Source organism: Bidens hawaiensis, unplaced genomic scaffold (assembly GCF_021521415.1).
Source record: "Bidens hawaiensis isolate Kalapana, Puna unplaced genomic scaffold, B.hawaiensis_p1.1 tig00011963_1, whole genome shotgun sequence".
In the NCBI taxonomy this organism is placed as follows: Eukaryota; Viridiplantae; Streptophyta; class Magnoliopsida; order Asterales; family Asteraceae; genus Bidens; species Bidens hawaiensis.
Genome location: NW_027491961.1, coordinates 471,810 through 486,294, shown reverse-complemented (window position 1 = coordinate 486,294; position 14,485 = coordinate 471,810).

Here is a 14,485-nt window from a genome sequence, read left to right as displayed (position 1 = left end):
GTTTTTGTCATGAAGAATACACATAGCACTACCCGATCTATAAAATCACAAATTTTCAAGACCATCCAACTACATTTGATTAATATTTACACTATGAGCATACCCTGTGTTTTGGTCAAAAATTAACAACAGTGATTTCGTAACCAATTTAGTAAATCGGGACTAGGTGCTTGTAAAGATAGTATGAACACAGAGATTTGTTGCGAGGAAAAAACCTGCTATCCTTAGGATAGCAAGAAAAAAACCCCGGGTGGTGAAAACTATCACCACCGGTTTATTAATAATAAAGGTGATTACAAGTGTGGAGCTCAAACTTGATCGTGATTACAGAGAATACGAGTACTAGTAAGATCTCGAGTGCTAGAGTGTGTGTTTTGATCAAAGGTTGTAGCTCTATTTATACAAAAAAAAAAAAAAAACTAACAATATGGCCTATAATTTAGGAAACTTTGGAATGAGTCTAATTAGCCGTTAATTCTTTTAATTAGCACGTTTCCTTATTGGCCACGCTCTAATAACAGCAAGTGCGAGTCCTCGGGAGATCATGGCAACTACCTTTGACCTGGTAAACAAAGAAAGTAGCAGACTATGCGTTAGTTATACAACATAATTAGGATAGCTGTTACCTTGGAGGATACCGCATCCTGGATTCATTCTGAATATAATCTTTGCTGAGGATACTGAAAATTTGTGCCCTAACAATTGTCCCCAAATTTTATCGACTGTAAAAATGCAGCTGTAAAATTTTTGAAATTTGAATTTTAAATCTTGTGTGGTGGATCTTTAGTGCACGAGTCAGCCGCCTTGATGATTTGTAAAACCCTAGGCCGTCCTTATAATTACTTGGATAAATAAAGCTTTCACTCACTTGCCCTTCTATCCAGGTAATTTCTTCTCACTTTCTCTCCTTTATCTTCTGAAAATCATGAGTCCCAAGCTCCATGATTCTGGTATTGAGGATTTCGTTTCCCAAAATCTTCTTGCCAACCCCGTGAACGAAATATGTACGTTCAATAACAACGATATCGCGAGCTTACAATCCCAAGGCCGCTTCCCTTCGGGAACCATTTTCTGACCCTTCGACCCAGCTGTTTTATCTGATCTTGTCTCTAAGACCTGGATTTGTTTTCTGTTTCTGCCATTCAAGCTCGGTTTTACTTACCCCTTTCCAGCTTTTACCACCGATTTTTTTATCAGAACTGGGCTTAGTTTTGTCCATACCATGCCGATGGAAAAATTAATTACCGATCATGATCTTGACTTCACCCTTTCTGAGCTTGCTTATGTGTACGACCTTCGCAGCCACGGGTCTTCAAGATACCTTCTTAAAACCAAATCCAGCCGAGGCCCGCTTATTATGAGAAATACCCAGAATAACGACCAATGGAAGAAACAATTCTTCTTTATTAGGAGAGATTCTCTTCCTCATTCTGAGAATCTTCCATACCTTTGGGTTTCCAAAAGTAGGATGCATTATCTTGAAGATATATGCTGAGAACTTTGCTTATTGTTATGTTTTTTGTCTTTTGTAGCTCTGAAGTTCTTCGAAATCGCTCCTCCTGGCAAAGAAACTGAGAGCAAGCTAAATTCTTTCTACCTCATAGACGAGGAAGAGAGAACGTTTCTTTTTCAGTCTGGTCTCCAAGAATCATCTCCGTCCGAGAGCTCTGTTATGTTTGGTAGGAACATTGAAATGTTAGTATAAATATTCTAAGGATTAGGGATACTAACCTATATACTCGTAGGTAAATTTGCTTCAGCCTTTGCTTTGGACGACATTGACAGCATGGTCTCCACTCGTAGCACCAAGAAGAAAGAAGCCGCTCTTGTCCCCCAGCCTAAACCTGAAGTCAGTCGTGATAAGGCTTCGAAAAAGAGGAAGACCCAAAATACCTCCGACTCCTCTCCGACATGTGATCTTGAATTCAATCAGGTATGCTTTCGTGTTTTACCCTTGTATCCTGTAGATAACATATGCTGAGGCTATTATGATTTGAGCAGGGACTAGGATTGATATCCTCCAAATTCAATGATCTCCGTCATGAGCTTCTTGAGGCAAACACTCGTATTTCCGAAATGTCGAAGATTGCTAATGCCAAAACCAGCCTTCTTGATAAGAAGACGAAAGAGATCGAGGACTTGAAGCATGAATTCTCGCTGGCCAAGAAGGAGCTAGTCCACCAAGAGGCGGATCGTCTTGTGCAGATCCAGGAGGTTATCGAGGGAGCAAAGAAATCGGATGTTGTCTCCATTTTCCAGTCCCGGCTTAGGATGGCTAAGGAGGCTAAGGATGCGGGGCTGGAGACTCCTTTTTGGGATGTGGCTGCTTGGGAGAGAGTCTTGGCCGAGTTTAATGGTGAGAATGTGGAGGATGCTGGTCCTAGTGGTATGGAGAAGTTTGCAGAGGAGGCTGTGGAAGTGGCGATCAAGGATGCAGTGGAGGCGGTTGGTGATGCTGATCAATTGGGCAGTGATGGCGGTAAAGAAAAAGCTTGAGCCCAATTTTTAAGGTTTATGATGTTTGGTGGTTTGTGATGGGTTGTAATGGTTGTTTGAACAATTTACTTTTTCTGTCTTGAACAATAGTATGCTTAGGATATTAGGATACATGGGTGGAGGGATCTTGACTTTCCAAGACGAAGCCCATGTTATCTTGACTTTTGAACATCTGGCAATACTTGGGTGGAGGGATCTTGGCTTTTCAAGATGAAACCCAGTGTTGCCTTTTTACTTTCCTACACTTATGATTAGTAATAATATAATCTTTTGGCTTTAAGCATTGTGTTTAGTAACTTACAAGATTTAGTTGGAATATTACATGTCTTTAATTTTCTGAAATAAGTTACTTCGAGGACAGTGTATCGTGAAAACATGTTTCTTGAATATTGTTTCAGAAAAAGTATCTTTTAAGACTTCTTATTAAAATATCCTGAGGATCATATATCCTGAACATAAAATACTTTTATGTTTTTAGAAAATATAATCGAAAGACTTATTAGGAATTGATATAATATATCTTAAGGATAATATATCCTTATGCCTTGTGCGAGTTATCACAATCAAACCAAAAGATCATACCTTGAAATATAAATTGAGTGACAGAACTAAGTGTAAGGAGTACCTTTATGGAGATCATTTATAAATCTAGTTAGCTTACATATGATGTCCCCAATTGTTGAGCTTCTAAAATTTTGCTAAGTCAAAAACAACCTTGTAACATCTCTCCATTTAGTGATTGTCCGATCTTCAATCTGTCAAAACAAAGTTAGATAATCCTGGCGATAAAGCCTATTTACTGGCGATAAAGCCTTTGCACTGGCGACTAGGCCTTTAATTGAGAGACATGAAAATGTCTAAGCTTGAGATAATACTGGGGAAAGTCCCAAACGTACGGGCATGTCAATGCCAAAACTTGAGATAACATGAAAATGTTATAAACCTTAGATAATATGAAAATGTTATAAACCGTATGTGTGGCACGTCTACCACTTATATTAAGGATTCGGTATATAGCCAACAACAAACGGATTATCAGCTGGTCTGGTCTGCCTGCCTCGAACCATATCCGAATCATCGTGCGCTCCAGGCGTTCATTGGAAAGGTGAAGACCTTTAAACCTTAGGAGATATCCAAGATGTCTCATTCGTGCGCTCCAGGCGGTCGTTGGAAAGGTGAAGACCTTTAAACCTTAGGAGATATCAGGGATATCTTATTCATGTGTGAGGTGATTAGCCTTTGACTATTGTGAAAATAACATATCCTTAGGATAACTGCAAAACACTAAACTCTTGATGAGGGGTGGGTGTTAGCCTGGCTAACACCCCTCCGATGCTAAAGTCAGTAAACTTGATTTAGAGATAATAAAGTTCGAAAGTATATAAAATAGATTAGGGAACTTACCTTTATCCTGAGGATACGAATATACCAGTCAAGGATACTAACAAAAATATGCTTTAAGGTGGATAGCATTCCAGGCTCTTGGTATAGGAACACCTTCCATAGTGATTAACCTGTAGGCCCCTTTTCCTGCTTCTGAATCGATCAAGTAAGGACCTTCCCACTTTGGAGCTAACTTTCCATCTGCTGGGTTAGTGGTATTCTGAAATGCCTTTCTTAACACCATATCTCCTACTTGGAATATTTGAATCCAAATATTCTTGTTGTTGGACTTGGCTATCCTTTGTTGGTGTGCTACCATTTTGATCTTGGCGAGATCTCTGAGTTCATCAATGGTATCTAGGTCTTCAGTAAGGCTTTGGTTGTTGGATTAAGTATCTTGGATGCTGGTTCTTGCTGTGGGGATCACCATCTCTGTAGGGATAACAGCTTCAGCCCCAAACACCAAGGAGAAAGGTGTTTGTCCCGTTGCATTTTTTGAAGTGGTTCTATCAGCCCAAAGAACAAATGGTAGTTCTTCAGCCCATTTTCCCTTCTTGGATCCCAATTTCTTCTTTAAATTGTTGATGATGATCTTGTTACTTGACTCTGCTTGACCATTGGCTTGAGGATGTACTGGAGTTGAAGTCAGCATCTTGATTCCCCAACTTTCACAAAAGTTGGTTGTTCTACTACCGATGAACTGTGATCCATTGTCACAGACAATCTCTGCCGGGATACCATACCTTGTCAGGATATTGCGTTTGATGAATGAGATCACATCATTTTCTTTAACTTAGACAAATGCTTCTGCTTCGATCCACTTGGAGAAGTAATCTGTCATAGCTAGCATAAAGACCTTTCCACCAGGAGCCTTGGGCAGCTTTCCCACAATATCCATTCCCCATTTCATAAATGGCCATGGGGATATGATAGGATATAATGGTTCAGCTGGTTGATGCAAGATGTTGCTGTGTCTTTGGCAAGCATCACGCTTCTTGGAGAAATCCATTGCATCCTTCTTCACTGTTGGCCAGAAGTAACCTGTTCTCAGTATCTTGGATACTAAGGCTCTGTCCCCAGTGTGGTTTCCACAATCACCTTCATGTATATCCTTGAGAACTTCTTGTGCTTCTTGATATTCCAAGCATCTCAAGTATGGACCTTCAAGTGATTTTCTATACAAAGTATCATTTAGGATAATATACTGGGTAACCTTCATTCGGAAAGCTCTTGGATTTTCTCCTTCCGGAATCTCATTATCCTGAAGATACCGCATTATGGGATGGCTCCAGGATATTGGATTATCTTCAGGATTCAAAGTCTCTAGGACTTCTTGGTTCTCCTTCGTTGCTGGAGTCAAGATATGCACGATAGGTATCTTGACATCATCTAGTATCTTGAGAGATGATGCCAAATTTGCTAAGGCATCTGCTTCAGTGTTCTCTTCCCTTAGTACCTGTACTATATCAAATGTTTCGAAACACATTGCTAATTTCTTAACTATTTCTAAATATTTTACTAAGTTTTCTGCATTCACTGCATAAGAGCCATTAAAATGGTTAGCTAACAATAAAGAATCAACATAAACTTGAAAATACCTAACCTGTCAATCCTTAGCTAACTGCAAACCAGCTATTAAGGCTTCATATTCAGCCTCATTATTAGTAGTCTGAAATTCACAAGATATAGATAGAGGTATTATGTCCCCCTGTGGTGATTTTAGCAGGATACCTAGACCTGTTCCTCTTATGTTGGAAAGCACCATCGGTATGTAAAGTCTAACTCTCCTTGATCTTCCAATTGCTGAACTTCCTTTTCTACTTCCTCAAGCATATCCTGGAAAAAATCAGCCACAAATTCGGCAAGCGCCTAAGATTTGATGGCTGTCCTTGGCTCATACTAGATATCGTACACACTAAGTTTTGCAGCCCACTTTGCCATCCTACCTGACATTTCTCTTTTTCTCAAAACAACTTTAATAGTATAGTTAGTTTTTACATGAATAACATGAGTTTCAAAATAATATCTTAATTTAGTAGAAGCCATTATAAGTGCTAAAATCAACTTTTCAATATAAGAATACCTAGATTCAGCATCTAGTAGACTTTTACTTACATAATATATTGGATGATGTTGACATTCGTGATCTTTGACTAAGACAGCACTTATTGCACTTCCAGAAACAGCTAAGTACAAGGATAATGGTTCACCATTAACCGGCTTCATCAGGAGTGGTGCTGACGGTAAGTATTCCTTCAAGGTTACCAATGCCCTTTCTTGCTTCTCTCCCCATTCGAATTTTTGATTCTTCCTCAGGATATCATAGAAGTCTTTACACTTCTCTGAAGATCTCGATATGAATCTGTTGAGAGCTGCTACTCTACCAGTTAACCTTTGGACATCTTTGACATTTCTTGGTGATTTGTTATCCAGGATAGCTTTGATCTGCTCAGGGTTTGCTTCTATTCCTCTCTTGGTAACCATATATCCAAGAAATTTTCTTGCATTGACACCAAAATGACACTTGGCTGGGTTCAGCTTCATGTTATACTCATCCAGGATGTCAAATGCTGTTGCCAAGTCTTTGAGATGATCCTCAGCCTTTCTTGACTTTACCACCATGTCATCTATGTAGACTTCCATCGTGTCCCCCAGTTGGTCTTTGAACATAATGTTGACTAGCCTCTGGTATGTTGCACCTGCATTTTTTAGTCCAAAAGGCATTGCAGTATAACAGTATATACCTGTGGGAGTCATGAAGGCTGTATCTTATTGATCTGAAGGCTCCATTTGAATCTGTTGGAATCCTGAGGATGCATCCATGAAGGTTAACAGCTCGTGGCCAGCAGTTGCATCCACCATTGAGCCAACGTGTGGGAGTGGGACTGGGTCTTTTGGACAGGCCTTATTCAGGTCTGTGAAATCCACACACACTCTCCATTTTCCATTTTTCTTCTGGACAACAACTAGATTGGCCAACCATCTAGGATATTGGACCTCTCTTATCATCTTGGTTTTAAGCAGCTTCTACACCTCTTCTTGTATGATAGCATTTCTCTCAGGAGCAAACTTCCTTCGCTTTTGATGTACCGGCCTGAAAGATTTATCTATACCAAGTTTATAAGAAATTATAGGTTTAGAGATACCTTTCATATCTTCATATTTCCAGGCGAAGATAGAGCTCTTTTCTTTAGGAAGGATATAAACTCCATCTCAATATCTTCAGGAATACTTGATCCTAACAATACTTTGATCTTAGTATCCTGAGGATCTAAAGATACTTCCTTTATATCCTGCTCTCTTGCTTGCGGGACCTTCCCTGGCTATTTCTGTAATTGCTATGCTTGAGTAGGCTTTGTAGTCCACTTCATGGATGAAGCATAGCATTCCTTGGTATCTTGCTGATCACTTTGAATTTTGATGACACCCCAAGGACTTGGGAGTTTCATGCATTGATGATAAGTTGAGGGTACTGCCTTCATGCTGTGGATCCAGGGCCTGCCTAATATCACATTACAACAGGATAATGAGTCAATAACACAAAATTTTTGCAGGGAGTTAGTTCCCTTGATATATATTGGAAGTTTGATTTCTCCCAAAGTGTTCTTGGTCTTGCCACTAAATCCTACAAGAACTGAGGATTTTGGGATAATCTCCATTTCCGGGATATCCATCTTCTTTAAGGCATCCATTTGGATAATGTTCACAGAGCTTCCTCCATCAACGAGTATCTTGTGCATAAAACAGTTAGCTATACATAAAGTGATTACCAAACCATCATGGTTGGGATCCACAAGATCACATCGGTCCTCCTCGTTGAAGGATATGATCCTTTGAGTTGTCAGAGTGGAAGTGCGGAGAGGTCTTTCTCCGTTGTCTATCTTTGTTTCTTTTGAACACTTCTTGGCTGCTGAATATGAGGTTCCACAGACATCGGATCCTCCCGAGATAAAGGATACAACCTTAGCTCCGGGTGGAGGAGAAGGTGCCCTATCAGGTATCTTGATAGGATCCTGACTCTTATCCTTGTTCCTTCCAAATAGTTCCTTCAGGTATCATTTGCTGAGAAGGTATCCTATCTCCTTCCGAAGTGCTATACAATCATCAGTGCGATGGCCAAAGTCTTCATGGAATGCACACCATTTGGACTTGTCTTTGATGGATCCGGGCTTTTCATTTTTCTTAGGCCATCTGGCCTTGTCACCTAGATCCTGCATTGCACAAATCACACCACTAATATCAATATTAAAACAATATTCAGAGATTTTAGGATACTCTTCATCATCCTCATCCTCATCCACAACATTTATCCTAGGATTATCCTGCTTAGAAAAAGGCTTGGGCCTAGTGTACTTCTATGGAGTGTCTAACCTTCTATTGGTAGATTCATATTTCGGGATAACCAAGCTTCCATGAGCTTTCTTGTCGTCCTCCAGCTGAATATATCTTAATGCCCTGTTTCTGACTTCATCAACATTCCTGCATGGAGTCATGACAAGGTTATCATAGAAAGGAGAATCCTTTCTTAGTCCCATCTTGAAGGCTTCGACAGCAGCTGCCATATCAAGGTTGGGGATCTCCAAAGCTTCCCTGCTAAATCTGGTTATATAATCCCTTAAGGATTCATTATTACGCTGAACAATTCTATGTAAGTCACCTGTCATTTTCTCAAAAGATCTACTACAAGAAAATTGATTATTGAAAAAATTAATCAAATGAGAAAATGATGTAATAGTGTTGGAAGGAATACTCAATAACCATTTGAGGACTGGCCCCATTAATGTTGAGCCGAATCCCTTGCATAGGCAAGCTTCTTTGATGTCAATGGGGATGGGGTTGATCTCCATCCTTTCTCTGTACTGAGCTACATGTTCCTCAGGATCCGTAGTGTCTTCGTAGAGCTTCATGCTGGGTGTCTGGAACTTCTTGGGGATCTCCACGTCACATATAGGCCAGGTAAACCTAGATAACTTATGGCTACCTGCGGGCACTTCAGCTATGGTTTGTATTATCTCTGGATACTGTAAATCATATCCTTCATTTTCTGCAGTTCCCTGGCTATCTCGGGGGTTATCCCCTTATCCTGCACATGTCCACGGTTAGTGTATAAATTAGCATTAAATAAACTACTACCGAGGTCATGGTTAGGTCTCTGGTATCCTGAGTCTTGACGGCTGGTTCCTCCATTGAGGGTATCCTCAGGATAAGGTGACGCCTGCATTGGGATGCCATCTCCAACATGTATTTCAGAGGACACCATGGGAGATCCTGGAGAGAATATGCCGGATGGCATGGTTGAACGAGGCTACATGTTGATGAAATCTGGCCTCGCTGGTCTAGGTAATTCCAAGGGTACCAGAAGATAAGTTCCTCCGTATCCTGATTGCTGCTGAGACGAAGTCCTTGTTGACTGTGTCCCCAAGGATCCGAGATTCTGAAGGATGGTTGATCCTGGGGAACCAAAATCAAGAACCCTGGGCATGATTGGAGTAGCCTCCTATCCTGGCTTCTTTTTGATTCCTTCAATCTCCTTAAATAGCCTTGAGTTGGTCTTTTCTTGCTGCTCCATGTGCGTTTTGACCTGTTTCATCAAAGCAAAAATGTCATTGTTAGAAATAACCGTGTCTACCCGTGTAGAGGATCCCGCGAATGGTGGAAATTCTCCTCTAGGTTGAATATTTTTCTTCGGAAATGGTGGAGATCCTGGGTTGACACTTGAAGCAGTAGTGACCACCGGAGCAAAGACTGAACTAGTTTTTGGTTGTGAGGCCATTGTCAAGAGAGTGGAAGGTGATTGGAAATGAAATAAACAGATTTAATGGATTAAAGCACCGTTTGCCCCATGGTGGGCACCAAATTGTTTTGGTTAAAAATTAACAACAGTGATTTCGTAACCAATTTAGTAATTCGGGACTAGGTGCTTGTAAAGATAGTATGAACACAGAGATTTGTTGCGAAGAAAAAACTTGCTATCCTTAGGATAGCAAGAAAAAAACCCCAGGTGGTGAAAACAATCACCACCGGTTTATTAATAATAAAGGTGATTACAAGTGTTGAGCTCAAACTTGATCGTGATTACAGAGAATACGAGTACTAGTAAGTTCTCGAGTGCTAGAGTGTGTGTTTTGATCAAAGGTTGTAGCTATATTTATACAAAAAAAAATAACAATATGGCCTATAATTTAGGAAACTTTGGAATGAGTCCAATTAGCCGTTAATTCTTTTAATCAGCACGTTTCCTTATTAGCCACGCTCTAATAACAGCAAGTGCGAGTCCTCGGGAGATCATGGCAACTACCTTTGACCTGGTAAACAAAGAAAGTAGCAGACTATGCGTTAGTTATATAACATAATTAGGATACCTGTTACCTTGGAGGATACCGCATCCTGGATTCATTCTGAATATAATCTTTGCTGAGGATACTGAAAATCCGTGCCCTAACACCTTGAACGAAATTTCGTTGATTACAGATTCTTAAACCAACTTGAGTCTTGATTGTCGGGACCAGGATTAAGGATTCTCGATGGATCAAGGATCCTCAACAGTCGACTTCAGTTATATTCTAATATATTTTTGCAAGTTAAACACGTGCTTACCAGAAAGCCTACTTTTACGGAGAGCATATTTTACCAGGTCTTGCTTGCTGTCCACACTCTGAAATGGCCATGAAGAATTAGTAAACAAAACCTGGCCGAGATAATAGCTAAATTAGTTAGTAGCCGTTGTAACCTTGTTTATTTATACTGAGTCATGGCTGATCAATACACAACATAGAGCACATCTAGAACTCTCACCAAGAACATTTTGTAATCACGATCATCTTTGATTCCATCTCTTGTAATCTTTTTGAGCTTAATATAATCGGTAGTGATAGTTTTCACTACCCGAGGTTTTTATGCTGGCAGGATACTAGTTACCAAGGGCTTTTCCTCGTATAAATCTTGTTTTCCAACGTTTACAATTATTACTTTGATTATTCTATTCATACAAGCACCAATCCTAACATACGAATTTGGTTACGTGATCTTTAGACCGATTTTTGACCAAAATAGTTTGGCGCCCACCGTGGGGCTGTTGGTGCTTTAATCACAAAAAATCCTTACCTTTATTCAATCCCTACATTCACTCATTCAATGGCCTCTCAAGGAAAAGGTATTCCCACAACCGCTGCTTCAAGTGTCCTGGCTCAAGTGACTTTACCACCACTACCTAGCACTACGAAGCCACAAAAACCTATAACAGTCGCTCAGAAGAAGGAGACTGCTGTTTTCTCCGGACCAAAATCCACTACTGTCTCCCAAACAGTAACGGCTAACAATGATGTTTCTGTTTTGTGTTCACAGATGAAGAACTATATGGAGCAGCAGAATAAGACCAACCAAAGGATCCTCCACGAGATCAAGGAAATTAGGAGGACCAAGAAAGCTACTGAAGACACAAGCCCCATTATGCCGAGGATGCTTGACTTCAGCACTTCAGAGTTCCCAAGTCAAAGATGCCCAGCATCCACTTATCCTCAGCAAGGATTCTCTGACCTCTTCCAGAAGAAATATTTTGACCAGCGCGCGCAAGGATTATCTATCCTTCAACAAGGATCATCAGGTCAACCCATAGGATCCTCCGGCTATCATTCGCAAGGATCCTCGGCCCTCCAATATGGACCCTTAGGATTACGTCAAGGATCCTTCACCCACCAACTTCAAGGATCCTCAATCTTTCAACCAGGACCCTTGGGTTTCCAAACAGAATCCATCATCCATCAGCATCCAGAATCCTTCTATCCTTATGGAAAAGAACCTCTGAAGGAACCCCAATCCAGGCCATTGGAGGTCCATGAAGGCGACTTCATACCCATGCAAACCGCTGCTCCTGCTGGACCAACTGTTGATGCTGAAACAATATATCCCGGACACAGCTATGGAGCTGGATCTTTTGACCACGTAAAAGGTAACATTTATGATAATCTATCTTTTGGCACTAACCATGCTAGTATGCAGAATACCCCTAGCCCATAAGCTACAAAAGCTTAAGGATATGATATCAAGTGTGACAGGAGTCATCAAACCTATTCCCGAATTACCAGCAGGAAGCCATAACATATCCAGGTTTGCTCCACCGATTTGTGATGCTGAGATACCAAAGCGCTTCACTGCCCCTACTATGAAACTATATGATGGATCCACGGATCCTGAGGAACATGTGGCCTTATACCGTGAAAGGATGAAAATCAACCCAATTCCATAAAGATTTAAGGAAGCGTGCTTGTGTAAGGGCTTTGGCTCAACCCTCACTGGATCCGCCTTTAAATGGCTGCTAAGCCTCCCTCCTTATTCTATTATTTCCTTTTCTCATTTAATCAATCTATTTAACAATCAATTTTCATGCAGTAGATCTTTCGAAAAATTAACTAGTGATTTATATAGAGTTGTCCAACCTCGTGGGGAACCTCTTAGGCAGTTCCTTACAAGGTTTGGAAGAGAGGCCTTGGAAATTCCAAACTTGGATGTCCCGACAGCTGTTGAGGCATTCAAAATGGAGTTACAAAAGGACTCTCCATTTTATCAAGATCTTGTGATGACCCCTTGCAGGAACTTAGATGAAGTCTGAAACAGAGCTTTAAGATTCATCAGGTTGGAGGAGGATCAAAGAATACAAGATCAACTGAGCACTCCGGTGAAGAATGAATCTCAAGACAAGAAACAAGGATCCTACTTCAGGAATAGCAATTCTAAGCCATACAATAAACCAAATGGCCAAAAGATTAACGCTGTAGAGGAGGAGGAGGATGATGAATTGTCCAAGAATATCTGATTATTGCTTCTCCATAGATATGGGAGGAGTGATGCTTGCTGTTAGGAACTTGGGCGACAGAGCAAGATGGCCAAGGAAAATTGAGAAGGCACCACCCCCTAAAGACAAATCGAAATGGTGTGCCTTTCACGAAGACTTCGGCCATATGACAGAGGATTGCATAGCCTTGAGAAAGGAGATAACTTACCTCCTCCGCAAGGGTCACCTTAAGGAGCTGTTCGAAAGAAAAAAGCCCAGGAACCAGGATCCTGAACCTGTCTCGGAAAAGGCTGCTCCACCTCCCCTAGACGCTCAAGTTATCAACATGATCTTTGGAGGCTCTGATATATGCGGAACTTCATATTCAGCTGCAAAGAAGTACGCCAAAGAGTGCAAACTGGAGAATGGTGAAAGGCAGATCAGGACCTCTACAACAGCCAAACAAAGAGTTATCTCCTTCGATGAGGATGATCGAATCAACGTCCAAGATCCTCACCATGACGGTTTAGTCATTACTTTATTTATTTCTAACCATTATGTTCGCAGGATACTCATTGATGGAGAAAGTTCAGTTAACATCATCCAATTGGAAGTAATTAGAAGGATGAATATTCCAGAGTCAGAAATTGTCCCACGATCCTCAGTTCTTGTAGGATTCAGTGGGGAAATGAAGAATACATTGGGGGACATCAAACTACCCATATATATAGAGGGAGTAAATTCTATTCAAAAATTTTGTGTTATCGATACCTTGTCTTGTTGCAATATTATTCTTGGCGGGCCTTGGATACACGAAATAAAGGCAGTTCCCTCTACTTACCATCTATGTGTGAAGCTACCTACCCCATGGGAAATAGCGAAGATAGAAAGCGAACAACAAGACGCTAAGGATTGCTATACTTCTTCAATGAAGCCTACAAAAAAGCTAAGGGAAGTATAGCAATTACAGAAATCAAGAAGAAATGTCATGGAGGCTAGGGAACAAGATTCTAAGGAAGTGGTCTTGCACCAAGATGATCCTGATGGCAGAGTCCTAATTGGAGTTGAAATACAAGAGTCCCAGAGGATTCTAAGGAAGTGGTCTTGATCCTTTACCTAGCCGTCTCTCTCACTGCTTTAAGCGCAGTCCTAGTAAAGGATCACGAAGGTAACCAACATCCAATTTACTATATAAGTAAAAGTCTCCTTGATGCAGAATCCAGGTATTCTCACCTAGAAAAACTTATTCTTGCTCTAATTATGGCTTCAACTAAGTTAAGACATTATTTTGAAACTCATACTATCATTGTAAAAACTAATTACCCTATAAATAATGTCCTTAGAAAACTAGAAATGTCAGGTAGAATGGCTAAATGGGTTGTAAACTGAATGCTTATGATATTCAATATGAGCTTAGAAACGCAATCAAGTCACAGGCCCTAGCAGACTTTGTGGCTGATTTCAGTAGTGACATAGAAAAACAAGCCAATCTTGAAGTCCAACAGCTTGAAGAAACCAAGGATACTTGGACACTCTTCACTGATGGAGCCTCAAACGTTAAAGGAACAAGATTAGGAATACTACTAAAATCGCCACAGGGGGACATACTACCCCACTCGATAGCTTGTGAATTCTAGGCCACTAACATTGAGGCAGAATACGAGGTACTCATTGCAGGTATACAACTAGCCAAAGGTATGAAAATTAGGTATCTTCAAATTTTTGTAGATTCATTATTAATTGCTAATCATTTTAATGGCTCATATGCAGTCAAAAGCGAAAAATTAATGAAATATTTAGATATAGTAAAGGATTTTGCAGGATCCTTCGAGTATT